This window comes from Amblyomma maculatum, chromosome 7 (genome assembly GCF_055883805.1).
Source record: "Amblyomma maculatum isolate TAMU_Amacu chromosome 7, ASM5588380v1, whole genome shotgun sequence".
In the NCBI taxonomy this organism is placed as follows: Eukaryota; Metazoa; Arthropoda; class Arachnida; order Ixodida; family Ixodidae; genus Amblyomma; species Amblyomma maculatum.
The window spans coordinates 25,372,040-25,377,643 of NC_139350.1; the positions used below are offsets into that span (position 1 = coordinate 25,372,040).

Sequence of the window (5,604 nt, forward strand, 5' to 3'; positions counted from 1 at the left end):
AAGTTCGGCTGGGACGTGTTCGACACGAGTGCCACCATGCTTGCCGCATGGTGGAGCGTGGTAAAATCCTGTCTTGCAGCGCATGCAAACAGACGCACCTGCCAATGCATCTGTATTTTTCTCTACAATGATTAAAAGCAAGTTTCGGTGAACATCGAGAGAAAAAAAAAATGAACTAAGCATGTCAATTGCCACATTGGAAAGAAATGTTGAATGTGATAGCAATCGCAGTTGAAATGTTTTGTGCTGTAATTGCGCTGCCAGCGGCCGAGAAATCGCGCGTCTGGCTGAAGCTATAATGCATACATCAAAACTGGCAAGCATAGAGCCATGATGTGGTTACAGACAAATCTGAACCACCATAATCATAACATTTCGCGAGCACGCGCTGTCGTCTCTCGTTATCCACCATTTGTGCGAAGGTAGGAAAACCTCCGAGATCTTCTCCGAGGCCCCGGAGAAAGAAAACAGAAGTATTAATGGTACTCTGCGAGTGTTTCTTACATTCGAGTGACTCATGTACACTTCCTGCGCACCGACGCGAAGAGTGCCCCTCGGGAACCTTGTGCCTCAGCTGGTGTTTATTATACCTTAGCCGAAGACACGTACCATCAAACGCATCAAACGCTCTCTTTGCATTACATATATTTAATCCTGTTGCTGTCGTAAGGCTGCTTGCGGGCTACATGGAATAAAATATTGAGTGATATCGCCTTGGATAACAAGAATAACGGTACAGAGGGAAACAAATGCAGGACATGACAATTAGCTTGACGTGACATTCACAACAAATCAGTTGACAAAAACACTCCTGGTGGCAGCGTTAAATCGGCGCCGCCGTTGTGGGTACAGGAGATAGGTTATGATAAACGGCCTTGTACGTAATTTGGATTTTATTACTACTGTTTTACGACAGTCGGATACAAACAAATCAAGTATTCATTACACTTGTGGCTAATGGGCAATATTAAGAGCCGGAGCTTGCTCCGGTTCCTTGAAAATAGACTGCATGACTTCCGTTAAGAGGGCTCACCAGTGCCAACGTCCATAGAAAATACATGCTAACTTTCAGAAGCTCTAGCGTGTCCAAATGTGGGTAAATGTTCATGCGGTTTGTGGCAGCGTTGTCTTTAGAGAATAGAGGAAATGGTGCGGGCAGATTTTATTTTTAAAGTTTCATTTTTGTCCTTCAAACCAGAGACAAATATTTCTAAAAATTGTGTTTTCAGATATGGCGGTCTTCCTTGTCATCTCGTATAAAAACTAGGTTAAAGATCAAAGTTTCCTCCGCTACATTTCCTCCCTTTTTCTTTCCTGATTGTTAATCTGCTTTTTTTGTCCATATCGAACCTATTGTTAGCGTTTTACAGGTTCTGAAAGTTGTGTAAGTGTTTTCTGCGGGAATTGAAGTTCGCGCCAAATTTAACTGCGTCGTGGCTCCATCTGGTGTGAAACTGTTTTGACAATACTACACTCTACCACCAACCTCTTGCTTGCCAAAGTTCATGCACGCATGTTTTTCTCAGAATTTTGACCAACTTGACTTCTTTCTGTCCTTTTTCCTTGCTTGGGCTTTGAAGTGAGATGCCAGGCGCAGCCAAAAAGAACCCCTCGCCCGCCTCCCTAGGATCTGACGTCTTTCGCACCAAAGCACAATTGACTCACAGGGCCATTTATGTGGGAGAGCAGCATTGTTCCCACCCCAACAAAGGTGTGCAGTGACCAAAGTGGCCTATAGTAGGAATAAACTTGAAGAAAACATCTCGAGCTAGTTGGTTCATCACAGAGCAAAACAGCGCAAACTTCACAATGGACAGAGAAGGGCAGACGAGACACAGGCGCTGACTAACAACTGAAAGTTTATTGTTCTGACACCTCGGAATATATACAGCAAGCATCAAAAACAAGAACAACAACAATGCCTGATAGACACTCATCTCAGCCAGACATCAAGCAGGAGCACCATGATCATCCAACACCCGATAGGAAAAGCAACTCCTTATCTAGAAGGGCTATGGAGGGAATGCTTACACAGCTGTCTTTTAGGTTTGCAATTTTTTCGGCCTCGATTATTTCTCGCGTGGTTTTGTCACCGCACCTGCGCAGCACGTTCGTGTTGCGCAAATCAGGTGTGCATTTACAATCTCGGCAGTGTACACCCAGATGGCCCGAGATCCGCTCTGTCACATTGTAGTTGTGCTCCAATAATCTTTTATTAAGACATCTGCCGGTTTGGCCTATGTACGCATGGCCACAAGACAAAGGGATCGAATAAACGACGCCTTCCGCACACGAGACGAATCGGTCGCGATAGTTTGTGGTGCAGCCGATGTGTTTTCGAGCCATCCCATTCACTCGCTTGCAAAGACTTGACAAGCGGTCCGGAGCCGAAGAAACAACATCTACTCCAACCCTTCTTCCTATCTTTCTCAAGTTGTGTGAAATCCCGTGCGCGTAGGGAATGACTGCGATCTTCTTATCCCTGTCTCTACTGAATGTTTCTTTAGTTTTTAACATAGCCTCCGCTACTGAGGATAATAGCGCCGGTGGATAACCAGCCTGAACTAGTCGGCGCGTCTGGTTTAAAAAGCTATCTTCCAGCTTGTGGTTGCACGATTTCATGACTGATTTGTAGAAGCAAGAATTGATGATGCTGCGCTTAACCGCCTTTGAGTGCGCTGAAGTAAATGGCAGAAGGGGTTTGTTGGCGCGAGGCTCAAAGGCCCAGCACACATGATTGGGGTTGAAATATATATTCCTAGTTCTAAAAACCGTATGAATCCATTAGTTGGCAGTTCGTGCGTGACAATTAAAGGGCTCAGAATGCTTGAAAAACTACGAACAACATTGGCAGCTTCGGACGGGAGGGCGTCCTGTTCGCACTCTAGGAACACAAGATAATCGTCGACAAATCGAAATATCTGCTTCACAGTGCTGCAATCCCGTTGTTCTTGTTTTTGATGCTTGCTGTATATATTCCGAGGTGTCAGAACAATAAACCTTCAGTTGGTAGTCAGCGCCTGTGTCTCGTCTGCCCTTCTCTGTCCATTCTGAAGTTTGCGCTGTTTTGCTCTATAGTAGGATACAAGTGAAGAAGGCAGGAGCAAATATCCCTGGCGCTACCAATCCATTGTGCTGTGGAAGGGGAGCGACAGGAAAGCAAAGGAGATGAGCCTTTGGCGGCTTTTGTGCTTATGATGTGGGAAGTGGGCTCTTGAGCTCTAATCACCTCGTACCCTTTCTCCAACCGCCCCCTGTACACCTCCGCACGAAAAGCGAACATCCATTCCCCAGGGCAAGGGGACAGAAGCCTGTCTCCTTCCTTTTCCTGCCTAGCCTCTGCTCCGTTGCTCACGGATCGGTTGGTAGCGTCAGCTGAAAACTCAATCCAGGGAGCCCTATGGCTTCAATCCGGTTGGAAAGGTCTATAAACGCTGACATCTCCCCAAGCCAAGGGGTGAAAGAACCATTCCATTCCTTTTCTTGTCTAGCCTCTGCTGTACTACAGCTGCGACCCCGTGAGAACTGGTCGAACCGGTCCGTTGTGTAAATAACATGACCTCAAAGGCGAGTAGCCTGGTAGACAAAATAATTCAGTTCCACACCTGAACCGGGTTCGCTTATGTCAAGCGTTCAACCACTGCCTTTATTCTCCCAATTAGAGCCGGCTTGGTATGCGCCGCAGCTATCAGGACCTCCTGCACCACGCTGCAAAGTACGCAGCGATAAAAAAACAAAAACAAAAACAACTCAAAGTAGGGCGCATACTAAGCCTTCTTTGAAAACCATTAGAGGTAAGGAATTTCCGCTTGCAAACCAGTCGGAATTGATTGGAAGATTTCCTTTGAGGGTTGCTGCCCCGTTTTCGCGTACAAAAAGATCATACGCGGGCGGCGTGGCCAACCACGCATCTTTCCTTCTCTTTAGATTACATTTATTATTTGAACAAAATAAACCAGTAGTAAGAAACCTGTTCCAATACCTGATGGTGGCAGTAATAAAAGGACAGGCGAAAGATGCTCTGTAGTCAGGAAGGGTGTCCTAGGCGATTTCTCGGCTGTCTTCATTTTAATTTTCTTTTCAAAGGTCGCTTGAGCGAGCCAGTCTTCTATGCTTCTACAATGTAATGAGGTTCGCAAATTGCAAGGCCACGGCTTCTTGGGTCCACGAGTTCTGGCAGCAAGCAGTGCATATGAAATTTTTTGAGACGCGGCAACATCTCGTCTTCCCAAAACGGTTCATGCCTGGAAATCGCCTCTATACTCATGCCATTTTTGGTCCAGATTACAAACAAGCACTTCTGATGGCGAACAATATTCAGCTGGCCTTGTACTTGGTACCAATAATTGCTGTTAGTCTTCAGCTGCCATCTTCCGTCCTTGTTTTCGACACAGCAGGTAATTTTTGTGGCGCGAACCCCTTCCAGTGGAGTAATGTCCCTCACTGAGTACGGACACTTGACTTCGAAGAAGAGGTCCTCCCCAATTAGTCCGTCAGGGGAAGCGCCAAGAAAGGGGTTTTCTTGGTCAATAAACAGGCCGCACTCTTTTAACATAACGTGGCATTCCTTCTCGATTTGCTTTATTGCTAAGCACTCGTGGTCCTTTCCGTACCTTAGGCTTCAGATGTGATTTCCTTGTACACGATGTCGTCAACTGTCCGCCCATATCCCGTCTTTGGTTTCATTTTACACACAGCGCCAAACAGTGATGCTCCCAATCATTTTCGCCTTTCCTGCTTCCATTGAGTGGATCCACTTTGCTTTGTCGTTGCTCGCTGCAGGTCTTCTATGTTGTTTGCCGAGAGCGAAAGCGATTTCAGGAAGTTATCCGAAGCAGGTGCAAATGCATTGGCCATGCCTGGTAAGCCGTAGCAGCATCGGCACCAAGATGTAGCTCTTTATTTCTGCGCTAGTAGCATGGCGTGGTTGACGGCTTCTTTTTCGGTAGATTTCGCTTTGAATTTCTCTTAGAAACTGATGCCTTCGAAAATGATGCTGTACATCTTCCAAGCTGCCCTCCGGAAATCCTGTGCGTTATTTTTCGTGGTATGTTCCTCAACAGCTCAGCGATAAAGACGCAGCAAGCCTTGTAGGATCCTTTCATGGAATAATTTATCCGCTTTCCGCCTGCAAATTTTGCCTTAACGGAGTTATAATGCTCGGCAGCGTTATTGTCGACGTTCATTATCGGGCTCGCAACGTTTGCAAACACTTCGCTCATGGGCACACAAATTTCTTCGAAGATGTTTTTTTGAAGTATTTCAGGAAATATATTTTCTTCTCTCGCTTTGCCCCCGGAACAGAAGTAACCAGCGTAGTTGGCGTGGTCTCCCAACACATGATTTGGGCCGTTCTTTATATCCTTAACAAGGCGCTCTACTTTTTCAGAAATAGTGCATCTGAGCCTCTAACTTTTATTGCTGTTGCAACGCCATGCCGTAGGCGGAGAGCTTCTCGGAGAATAGAGTTTTTTACCTTCGGGGGAAGCTTTTCCAGCCGTTTCTTCTGTGCAATCGCTCTTATCTTTGAGGCATAGTTACGAAGTATGTGGCTCCTGCACTCAATTTCTTCAACCCGTTGGTTTCCATATGGTGCAGCTGCTA

The 5,604-nt window shown here is 46.1% G+C and overlaps 1 pseudogene; it reads right to left on the minus strand.

The window, feature by feature from the left end:
- Positions 1–4,063: 4,063 nt before the first annotated feature.
- On the minus strand, positions 4,064–5,222 carry LOC146182833 (uncharacterized; annotated as a pseudogene).
- Positions 5,223–5,604: the final 382 nt, after the last annotated feature.